We start from the raw sequence: 12944 nt of genomic DNA, 5'->3' as shown, positions 1-12944 counted from the left end.
TTTGCTTAAGGATAATGATGTAATAGATACAATCCATCCCATAGTTCCTTTAACCTCAGTAAATATATTGCAAATGTTTAGTGTCTATTGTGGTAACATAAAGCAGAAGTCTTAGTCTCAACAAAACAAAAACATAGGAGGGTTTTTAAGTATGCTTCCAATTTCAGAAAAAATTTTCTTAGATTTGCCTTATTATTTTTTGGTTTTTTACATCTCAAATCAGACTTGAGCAAATGTGTTTGTATGTGTGTGTTTTCCCCAAAACACTGAGAAGAATGTTGTGTGAGAATTACCTTTTCCATTCACAGTCATGCTGCTATTTGGTCACATTTCAATCCACTGGAAGGAAAAAAGAAGGTAGGAGGAATTGAAAGCACAATGGAACTGCTTAAATGACTTCAAACTTCAATGGTGCTGCAACCCCTAACAGAAGGCAGAGCTCAGTTGTGTCTATGGAATGGTTCCACATTTCTGAAAAAAAACCCAAAAAACAAAACAAACCAAAAACCAAAACAAAACACAATGACATTAACAAGATAACACAAAAGATTTATTACTTATAATTATTTTAATTTCTTTTTCAAATAAGCTTTTTTGTACTAAAAATCAGAGATGCAAAGTTCCCAGCAAGTACTCTTCCTTGCCTCCCTCCTTGCCTTCACGTTTCACTTTGCTAAATTGCTCCTTAAATATTTAAATTAAGGTCATATTGCTTTTTGATTCATTGATTGTAGTGACATTGTTCTTTATGTTCAGAAGGTGATAAGGAGTAGTCAGGTTTCAAGTCACAGTGACTTTGTTATTTTAAGTGCTGAAATATAGGAAAAGCCTGCTTTATTAAACCCCTGAGTTATTTTTCTGTCTGAAGCAACCTTGTCTGTCGTTTGTGTTTCCCGCTAAACAAAAGGCTGTATTTGGCTGCTGAAAAAACAAATCTGCCAGAACAGTAAGACAAAGGGAGATGCTGATATTTTATCAACTAAGAAAACACACGTATAAGTGGGGGCTCATTAACCCTCATCAAGTCACATCTAAGAAATTTCCTGCTCCACCTCCCCCTTCATGTATTTTGAGTATCAGTTAACATTTTAAGCCTATTTTGGGGCTGCTAGAGTCTCACAAATACCTCAACTGAGACACATATCCTTTTAAATGCAAATTATTTGTTTTCTTCTCCAACAATTATATAGCAGAAACAAAGGAATACCTTAAAACCTGAGGAGTTATAACAGTTTGTATAAAAGTAGTTTTTAAGGAATAAGTGCCTGTCAGGTGCAGTCTTATTTCAAGAAGATTCTGTCACCTTTTTGCTGTTTCTAAGGTCAGTCATATTTGCTTCCACTTTTCTTAGTGACTAATTCCACTGGAATAATGATAATGGGAGTATCCCCCAAGACTATACATCTATTCAGTATTGGTACACTTACCAAATCAAACCTTTTGGTTAAATCAAAGTAGGAAAAATTGCAAGTTAAACGTAAAGTGACTTGCTATGTCAGAGCTGAATTGAATCTTTTATCTCATTTTCAAATATTTATTATATTTTTATAGTTTACTACTTTGGCTTTATTGTATTTTTACTTCACTTAATGGTCAAAGTTTTAGTTTGGCTTTCTACTTGTAATTTAGAAAGCAGAATTTGCCCTTTGTTCTTTTGAAGTATAGGGGTTGTGTCCAGATTTGTCACTAGCTAGCTAGCTAAGCACTTGGAGGTGGACTTGAATCCTATAGTCAGTGTGTTCTTACAGTGTAGCAAAATAGATTCATGCATCAGGCTAACACATTTTTCCAAATGGAGGATCAAACACTATGGCAAGTTTTTAGTCATATAGTTATATCCACCAAAATCAGGATGAAAAATTAAATGAGCAGAGTCTGTTGTCTCAGGAAAAAAAAAATGTATGTAGATTAGTTTTATTTCATGTAAGGGTTTTGCTCACGATTGTTAAAAGCAGTATTTTACACTTCAAAAAGGTGACGCCAAGAAGTTTTCTTCTGCACTGTTTCACACAGAATTGGGAGGCAGTGGTCATTTTTTGCCTGGTACTGAATTGCCCCTTACATGTCCAGTATATTGATAATGGAAATTCTTTTAGCAAGGAATCTTTAGCAATAAGTGATAGAAGCCCTTTGCAAACTAGTCTACCAAGACAATTCCACTGAGTTATGAATATCTAGAAGAATATGAGATGAGTTTTAACTGTCACTGTTTTGCAAATGGAAATGTTATACTGATTTGCATAGGCTGATCTATTGTTTTTTTTAAACAATAGATATTTCCATTGTTGTGGTGTGAGTGGTGAAGTCAGTAATGTTTGCAAACTGCTGGCATTCGGTGCCTTTTTACTACTCTGTTTTCTGAATCTATTATGAGCAAAACTAGATGGCATGATAACAGTGCCAGGCAGTGGGAGAGCTGGAATTCCCTTGTGTGTCAATAATGGAGCTGCAGTTCTGAGAAATATTAGGATATATCCTTATTCAGAAATACTTCTCACAGGGCCTACTGAAGTCAATGAGACATGCAAGGCCAGAGGAAAATCGAACACTTACATAAACTGTGGTTGCTCAGACTGCTCTGCAATCATTCCTGTAGATGGTCCAGCAAAAAAAGTGTTGAATAGCTGGAACTGGATTCTCTTGCCCGTTTATTGGCATTTGCGAAGTAGTGATTTCCAGGTCATTCTGTTTTCAGTGAGCTACAACTTCAATCATCTCGCACTTGTAACTTGTACATAGAATATTTAAATGCTGGAAAAACAAAAGCACTTTATGCACACAGAAATCACTGCGTTCTCCACTGAAATGAAGTTGCTTCTGGGTGAAATGGTAACCTGCTGCATAAGGACGTTCTTTATACAGCATTTGTCTGAGGAAGTAATGAACATGTCTCTGGCTCAGTCTGTAGAAAGATGTCAGTCTAGTATTTTCCTGTGTTCTGAAAGACCTGACTTCTGGCATGAAACTGAGTACGTAAATTCAAGACTGACTCAGAGAAGGAGTGAATCACACACAACACTCCCTGCAGTCCCTTGAGTCTTCCTTGGAGGCTTTGTGACTGTGTTTCTTTTGTGAGCTTAAATAAGACCATTGCAGCCCCAGGACAGGGTAACAGTCATGTGTTACCATTTTTGGAATGATTCGCAAAACTGCTTATCACCAGTATGTCCCAGGTATGGAAAAAGTCCTGCACATAGTACACCCTCCTATGTTCTATTGGTTATCTGTGTTATATAGGAAGGATTTCTCTCACTGTCACACATACGCCTACACTCCTCAAAATTCCCAAACAGTGTGCCATCCAGCAGTATCTAAACACCTGCTGTTCAAAGCCAGAACAGTAAATACTAATCTTGCATTACAGCATGCTATAAGCCTTTCTTAATGTGGAATGCTGTTGAGTCTTCATCTGTACAACAGGTTGGAAATGTATTGTGGCAAGGTTCCTGATTAAAGCTGTATTTAGAATTTAGATAGTGAAAGGTGAAAGAGAAAGAACAGAAAGAGAACAGAAACCTGAAGAAGGAAAGTGAAAGAAGAAACATGAAAATGCTCCTCCAATTTGTTTAAACACAGCAGCATTTAAAGAAAATTATGGTTCCTTTTTCCATAGAATAAAATTATGGCATAACATCCTGTCTAACGTTAAGTCTTAATGAGCTCATTTGTGCACCTACTGGGAAGTACTGTATTTTCATATGGTCATGAATGTGGAAAGCAGGGATCTGGAAACTTTAATAATGGTAGCTACCATCTCCACATATCTTTTTCTGCTCTGTAATGGACTAGTTCAACACCCGTGAAAGTACATTGAAAGATTCCTCTTTACTTCAGTGCTATTGGATTGATTTTTCTGTATACTATTCAATGGCTTATTTCATCGTCACTCTGCTTCATCATCCTATATTTTTACCCTTGCATATGTGTACATAGAGGTTTCTAAGGTCAATGTTTCACTCCAGTTGGTGCTATTAGGTTATTCTTGCTTTCACCTTATCACATGTACCTGAAACTAGCATCTTAAGTGCAGTCGTGAGCAAGAAGGAAGAGGTAAAAAAATCATGGATCTCTGATGATGAAAGAAGGAGATATTTTAAACAGGGAAAAAGAGCTTTTGTTGTACACGTGCAATCAGCTTACTGATTGTGAACAGGGTGATTTAAGGATTGTTTTTTAAGCATCTTTCCTCTGTTTGATTTGCTGGTCTAACCATTGTTTTCTTCATTAGCTTATTTTCATCTTGATAATTTGTCTTCTTTATTTTCTTTGTTATTACATTCTTGGCCATTAGAAAACAACTTCCTTCCAAAAGTTCTTTGCCCAATTTGTTTCCCATAACAACAACAATAATAGGAAAAAAATACTATTTTTTATAGCAATTTAAGGGCCAAAATCCATCCTTTGGTACTTAACATGCAGTCAGCCTTCCAGTGGAATTTGCACCCACATAACTGAAGCTAAAGATCTGGCCTGTGCATTGCAGGCCACCTCTCCACCTCACTACAAGTAACTGTAAGAAAACACAGTAAGACTTCATTTATGTTACAAAATTGGGGGAATAATTTGATTAATCATCTTCTAGTGTTTGCATACCTATCCCTTTTTTACATGCTCTTTCACTGTGACCGACAGCTAATCTTTTATTGCGTCATGCTTGAGACTTGGTCTAGTTAATACAGTAAGTGGAAAAACCATGTCACTTGTGACTTCTTGGCCATTCATTGTATCACAGATTTTACTGGGGGAAAAAATTGCTGTAATAATACTACGCATTCAACCAGCCCCCAGAGGAAGATGCCTGCTGCACTCACCTATCCCTAGCACTGGTCACTTAGGAGTTATTGCACTCAGAAGGTGGGCAGTGTGTTGCTGGCTCCTATGATGTAGTCAAAGGAGGGCTTATGTGGCCATTGGTAGAGATAAATTGTGCTAAGTGTGACTGATTGTAAGAGTGCTTTTTTAAAATTTTTAACCTTTTGGCCCAAGCAATATACATGTGCAAGAGTGCTAAGGGTATCCAGAGAGCAAGGCAAGTCTTCATTAGTTGCCCATAACTTTATGTGACATTAATGGTGAGCAAAAAGGTTCAATGATAGCTAGTGAAAATTGCGAAGAAACCCTTCAGTCTGATTGTCTTAGCTATTACAGCATTGCTAAAAATTGGAATCTGATCAACAAAAAATAAATTACTAAAAGCTGGAGAGACCAATCTCTCAACGAAAGAGAGCCAAAACCATGTATTAGGTAATATTATTTTTCACATCTCCGATTACTTCATACCTATGTATTTTCATTGTACATTAAGGGTGTTCAATCTAGATTCTGTGCTTAAATTTTCAAGGTGAAATACCAGAAGAACTATTGGTTTTCACAGCCACTACCAACTTGAAAACCTAACAGCACATTGGTTTGTTTTTTGATTTATTAGGAAGCAGGCTTAACTGAACTTACTGGCTGGAATCTAAATAAGTCTTGCTGGATTTCTGCTTTGCACCTGCAGAAGCAGCTTTAGAGAGCTACTGCCCTCTGTAGATACTGTACACTATCGGTATAACCTTAAGAAAATAATTAAAGAAAGACAATTGTTGAAAAATTGCAGTAGAAATGCACCTTGCTGTAACCCTTCCCTGATAAAATTAGAGACAATGGTCCCAGTGAGGCTTATGGGACAGCTCAAAAAAATATTACTCTATGCAATGTCTTTCTTATTGTTCTGGGATATATTCCTAGAAATAATGTATAGATAAATGCAAATGATTTGGGTTTTTTTCTTCAAAAAATATTATTAAATTTACTGTTTAGAAATTGCTATAGCTTTCTAATGGTTTATTTATTACAGCAAAAGAAACTAATGAACTGAGGAAGACTGGAAAAATAATGGCAATATTTCTTTCTTGTGTAAAAAAAAGGTAAGATTTAGAGGACTGTAATATTGCAAATACTTATATATAGCATAATAATAACTATGAGGTATTGTGTTAATTTCTCAAATACTGGCAGCTTTTTATTTAACTTATCCAGACCTTCACAGACTCGGCTGCCTAGAAGTTGGTGATTTAAAATTCACAATACTTTCTGATTAATTGAGACAATGAGTCCACTGCCAGGCACTGTATATGCCACTGTATTGACCTGTTCTGCATTAGAGAAGGAAAGGTTACACTTCATTTTGTAGCAGCATATTAGGAGTGTATGTATTTCAGGTTCCTCATTTACACTATCTCCATTTTGTGTTTGCCGAAGGGAGAGTTCTTTCTTTCTTTTTTTCGACTCTTCCACTCCAGTCCCTGGAAACAATAAATGCCCCAATTTTTCTTCAGATTTCTGGTTGGGTTTTTTTGGTCCCAGGTACCCAGCTGTGCATGAAATAATGCTCCCCATATGTGTTCATTGTTCCCATTGCTGATGTCTGCAAGTCACCAGAGTTTTCCTAATAAGGTTGGGTTTGACCTTTCAGAAGTGCTCAAATGAAGAATCTGTGTTCACTACCCTCAAAACAGATAGGCTTCCTCGTCACTGCCCTTATAAAACAGCTGTAAGAAAGAGTAAAGCATTCTTGTTCCAAAACCAAAGACAAACCCCAGAGCTGTTCAAGGGTGCATAAGCATTAGGCAGCCAGGCTTTGGCTGGCCCTTCCAGAAGGGTGGTGTGCCAGATGGAGAGAGATCCTAAAGAAGAGGAGCAGACAGACTGACAGAGAAAGGGACTTCACAAAAGAGGAAACTAAAGCCTAGGTTTTTTGACTAAAAAACTGGCTTAGGCAGAAAAAAAAAAAAAAAAAAACCTGCTTCATGGTTTTAGTGCCCACATGTCCAAGGCAAGGCTTTCATGATGTACATGCAGTTCTGCTCCTCTCTTGTGACAGCACTGGCAGCAGTGTGACAACACGGAGAGCCAGATAACAGAGCTGACCCATATGAAAACTAACCTGTTTGCTGGTATGCATTTGGCTGGCAGGATTAATACTTGGTCCGATTAGTTCTTTCACCTGGATGCCCTCAACCTGAGGAGCGCGCGTGCTGGTACAAGCTGGAAAGATGCACTGCCAGAATGGGAGGTGGTGACTTGTGCCTCAGAAGCTTGTGACTAGTCAAGGCTAAGGCAATGTTAAACCACAGCTCATGCCAACAAAATACTTCCTGTGTTCAGGAAAATAACCAAAATAGAGCTCTTTTTCTGTCAGTGAAACTTTCTCCTGACTGGAGTCACCTATGAGATCTTGCATCTTAATAAGAGCTCAGGTCAGAAGAGGAGAAAGTAGATATGAACTGATTGGTTCTTGTCAAAGGAAGATGAGTGAGAAATTTAGATTAATATAGTAGATGCTGGCAGTTACATTTCAGTTGCTTAAAGACAAAATTGACTCATTTGCGCTAATTTATACATTATTTTAATATTACCTAATTTTAGAAAAAAACAAATAAATGAATGAACAATTATGAAAGCCAAGTTAAGTATCTCCAAAACTGAAAATTCTATTAAAATATTACAAATATTGCCAGAAAATATCCTGCTAAGTTACAGAACTTAGTGATTGATATCTAGCTATTTGAACCATCCATTAGAATCTGAGTCTGGAGACGTAAAAATTTTGTTAGCCAAACAATAAGACTGCACTTAACTTGAAGATATAAATTTCTGTTAAATTTGATAGAGCTTTCCCACAGGGGATACAAAATGAAAGCACTTTCATTTGATTTTGACAGTTAAATAAAATATAGCTTATAATTTCTGTACAGTTATTTTACAATAGTAGAAATTTTTTTCCCAATCTTTTTTTTCCAATCATGTAGAAGAACATCTACCATAAGATTTTTTTATATGTTTCACAGCACTGAAAAAGCAGCTACATGTTGCTAGGTACTTTAACAATGAAGAAAACACAAGGAAGTAAGGATCCTTAAAAATTAATGTATGCTCTCTAATGTTTTAATTATTTTAACTATGGCAGCTTGCTGACTTGTAAGCAAGGGAATTAGACATGGGTAAACTTGGATCTGCAGGGTGATTCAGCAAAGTAAATAGGAATTAATAACTTTAATTTTGCAAACAAATTCCAAATCCAGTATTAAGAGAGCTTGTGTCACAACTAAAATGTGTAATTCCTAACAGCTGTAAGTATTAATGTGTTTTCCCCTTTTTGCAGGTTTTGCCTATATTAAATTCATTGAGCAAGACGTACAGACTTCTGTCCCATGCTATGAAAATTAACCAAGGCACATTAGCTGCAAGAAATCTTCAAAGGTACAAAAATAAAATGCTTATTCAGTAATTAATTAAACCAAACAAGTAATCAGTATGTGCTATATAGCCTAAGTATTATGTCAGGTCAATAATTAAACTGTAGTAAATCTTCTGGAGGTTCTATCCTGCCAGACTTTAAAGGCTCAAGACTAACCCAAGGACACTTAACATTTTAGTGAGCCAGTAAATGATTACACAGATAGCTTCTCAATCCAAAGTTTGCTACCATTAACTTTCTATTTTTTAAGATATCCAGAAATTGTATGTTTTGTGGTTGTTGAATAATACCCTGTGAACAAAGTGTATGCCTTTCTTGAGCCTAAGAAGAGGAATAGTTTATAGGCTTGAGTTATGTCAAGATAAAAGTACAGTTTTCCTGCAGGGAAAGATATACATTAAGCAAAAAGTAATGGTTTGGAATTTTCCCTTGTTTATGTGAACATGACGATTATGAAAACTTGAAGCTAATCTCACTGTATGCAGCTGGTCATGGTAAAGGAAAGCACTATGCAAGCCGTCTTATGAGACTCTGCCAAAGCCATTCCAAAAGATCTACATTAGTTACGTGCTTTCAAGGCCTGACTGACTTTTAGGTGGAATTAGGAGGTCACAGCACTTTGTATGGTGACCTTCTGATGTGGGAATTATGGTACTAGGCTGAGTATCAGATCATATGTCTCAACAAATAAAAATATAAAGCCAAATGACAGAGCACAAAGCAGGAAGCTTGAAATGCTCTGAGATTCATTTTTTTTCCCTCACCTATATTATCTTTTGTCACCTCATTTACATAAAATATTTCTGGTTAAACAATTTGCAAATGCATGTGATTTAATAGCAGGTATATATGTGGGAGAGGTAAATTTAGATCTAAAATTAAGACATTACTAGCAATGAAAGACAGCCAGTATACATCAAGTTTATTTCACATGTGAGTCTTTGTATGGAATTTTATTTCGAACCAGTTACTATTTGACATGTTAGCTCATAGTTTATTTTAATTACAGAATATTTAAATTGGCAGATCTCCAGATAATGTTTTATAAAAATTAGAATGAATATAAGATTATTCAATCTGCTTCATTTTCCCTCCAGATGTGTGGCCATATATTGGTCCTATATAAAGCACATACTTTTTGTTTGCATACAGCATATCAGAATATCCAGACTGTCCTATACCATCGATCAAGTAACTACCTCCAGTTTCAACTTAGTGTTGTCTCCCAACTTCATATTATTTTTCCTAGGTTTATCTGTATTTTTCCTAGATTGATCTTAAAGAGGTTATCTAGAGTAAGGCCAAGAAAATACATGCCTTAGATTTCCACAGAAGTGGAACTTATGAAATAACATGATTTAGATAAGTGATCTTGCTTTTGTTGAAGAGAATTAATTGGATTATTATTTTCAGTGCCTTCCAGTTCTATTCAATGAAATGACAAGTGATCATTTTGATGATGTTCCCAGTCTACCAAAGGCAGGAAGCACAAATAATCTCCTGAAGGATTTTATATTGGAAGATTTCCAAGCAATTTTTGCAGATCCAAAGGTTAATATTGTTTTTTAGAAAAAAACTTGAACATTGTTTATCTAACCTGAAACTTTAGAAGTTCACTCTTTGTTGGCTGCATCATGTGCTTTTGTAGAGATATTTCTCAAGAAAAATTTATAAATGTACTTTTTCTCCGTAGATTTAGGGTCATGGTATCTCATACAGTGAGACTATTAACTGTGAAGTATGCATAAATATAATTCCTATTTGTCAGTGTTAGGAATGCCTTCAGAATATTTATTATGAAATAAAGTGTTATCACTTGCACCATGGATAAAATAGTTGGAAAGTTCCAAGAAAAATGAAAAGGCAGCTTTTTGACCTGAAGCTTAAAAATCATGTCTCTTATGTATATAATCTATTAATGACACTCTCAGTGCAAAGACTTCCCTGGCACATTATCCGCTGACATTCCAAAAGCCAACTTCAGTTAATTAAGTCGAATACAACTTAACCCTTGGGGTCAGGCTTTTTAGAAATGTACTTTCATTACTGCACACACATGTATCCCAGTCCCAGTTCCAAACAGGCTTTTGGATCCCAGTTTGGTTTTGGGAAGTATAAGAGCTTGAAAAACCCATTTCACTTCATCTGAATTGAGCATGATCTTGAAACAAGGAGAGGCTTGCCTTAATGGCATTTCACTCCAGGTTACAGGGCATAGGAGAGTGAATTTGCATGAGGGATATATAGGTCAAGAGTACTGGCCTGACCAGTGGTGTTTCCAAGCAAGAAACCTGGGTAGATGGTCAGACGGGTCTCATAGAATAACTTGGAAAAATTCCAATGGGCAGTAGATTGTTAGGAGAGGCTGGGAAGCTGAGGAGCAGAGACATACAGCAAATGCAAGTAACATTGTTTTACATTTCACTACATTACCCTTCATATTACTGCATATACACTGAGGGCACAGTCACTGGTCTGTCAACAGAAGGTATTGCTGAGGGTCCTGATAGAAGATGTACAGCAAAACTATGAACTTTTTGTAGAGTTCCTTTTTCCATGCTGTGATATTTCATTGTTATTAGTTGTCTACACAGGATGTCGCCAAGTCATGGTGGATCTATAATCAGGCAGCCTTTCTCTAGCCAGGATCTTGTCAAGCATTTTCATCTCCTTGTCTAGAGACCTTTTTCTTTCTCTCTTGCTAAAAGGTCACAAGGAAATACCTACTAAAATAAAGGAGCTCCATGTGAAAAATCCCCTAGCACAGAGGTATATCTTTGTGTTGCCTATACATACACGTTCAGGCACTCACCCACTCACACTCACCCACTCAAAGATTATCTGCATGTGCTAAACTATTTGCTTCTGCAATCCTCACAAATGATATCTGCCACCTTAGTTCTATCTCATCAGTATATTCCAGTTTTAGAAACAAAACTGATTCATTTTCAACTCTTTTTTCCTCTCATGCTGTCAAGTTTCTTGGTTTGGAAAAGAGGATTACACAGATGGTGATTATTAGCTGAAAGATAAGGGGTTTTCCCCCTAAATGCATTGGGGTAAATGGCTTTTAGCTACAATAGATATAACAGATAAAATGAGATATTCCAAGGAGACACAACTTTGCCCCTTCATTTCCTCTCAATTTTGTGACTGTCTTGCTCACAGCACATTTCTGATCTGACCTGGTAAATGAGTGCCCTTTCCGTTTGGTTTTCTTTTCCATCGCCCTCTCACACATAAACCTTTTCTGTGTTTTTCTATATACACCACTGATTAAGATCCAGAGGGAGTTTTTTACAACCTGTCAATACAGTAGAAAGTCTGAAATCTTGGAGTCTTCCCTCTAGAAGCTGTGAAAGTGAAGATTCTGGGATTCACTTTTAGTGTATCCATAACCTACCACGTCACTTGTACAAAGAAACAGGCACTTGTTTGCCTTTGTGGTTGCTCATCCCTATTAAATTAGTTCACACCAGTAGAGCTCCAAAGAGGAAGTATGAGGTTTTTCTCCTTCATTTCCTCCTGCTACTTAGTGGAAGGGGTTCTCAGCTGCTGATTAGGTTGCTTCATTGCTTTTCTTACCGATGTGTTTCTCTGCACTACATGCCTTAATGAGAAACAGGCAGTCAGCAATTTGGTGGGCAGTGTGCTGAGAGTATGTTCAAGAATAGAGAGATGAGCAGGAGAAAAATAGATCAAAAAATCTTCCTTCCCAACCTGCACCAAACTGAAGGCAGGAACTTTTGTGTAAGTGTAATCTTAAGATAACAAGATCAAGCTTTCAAAATGCCACTCTCTGGAAGTATTTGAGCCTTTTCCCACATATAGGTGGGTTGGGATTTTTTTTCCTGTAAGAGCCAAGTCACTTCCTTCCTGTGCAGTATCAGTCATATTAGCATGCCTTAGTGGAGCATTGGTGTTATCCAAGGGCATTAAAATAAGACAAACGTAGTCTGATAAAAATAATTCTACTATTTCATGTAAAGAGTGTTTTTAAAGTGGATGTTGAGGAAAAAAAACTGTATGTGTCATTATTTCCTCTACCCCTTTCAAATATTTCCATTCAGATTGATGTTTAAGAAGAATGGAGATTTTTTTCAGCAACATACTTTTACTGCCAGTAACCTGATCAAGAAGTACTGCAAAATGTCTTTATTAAGAAGCAGACCTATAGCATCATTAAGATTGTGATGATATAATCAGGGAAAAAAAAGAATACTGGAAAGAAAACTCTTTTCTGGCTTTATGTATTAAGGCCAAAATGACAAAAGAAAACAGCTAAAGAAAACCATACAAACAAACAGAACTGCCTAATGTGACGTTAGTGGTGAGATACAGTAATATTAAAACTGTAAATGCTTTCCAAGTTAAGTATATGAATAAGATTAATGTTTCTTCACAGGGGACATTTTTGGTCATCTAGAAAAAAATTACATATCTGCAGCTGCTTAAATCTACTTGCAGTGAGAAAAGCACTTAGATGTGTGTTTACATATGTATATGTGCTATTGACATAGCGGTGAAGCAGCTTACTGACTCGGGGCCAAGAAACACTAATGGGAAAACTTTCCAGCATTTGTTGTGGCCTTACAGAATTACAGATCTAAGACAAGATTTCTTTGCTCATTGTTGCCTCAAGTTGTACTCGTTTTTCCTACCACCTCCTCAATCTGTTCCCAGAAAGAAGAAGAAATGGCCT

Source organism: Antrostomus carolinensis, unplaced genomic scaffold (genome assembly GCF_000700745.2).
Source record: "Antrostomus carolinensis isolate BGI_N321 unplaced genomic scaffold, ASM70074v2 scaffold6341, whole genome shotgun sequence".
NCBI lineage: Eukaryota > Metazoa > Chordata > Aves > Caprimulgiformes > Caprimulgidae > Antrostomus > Antrostomus carolinensis.
Note: the sequence above shows the minus strand (reverse complement) of the source record.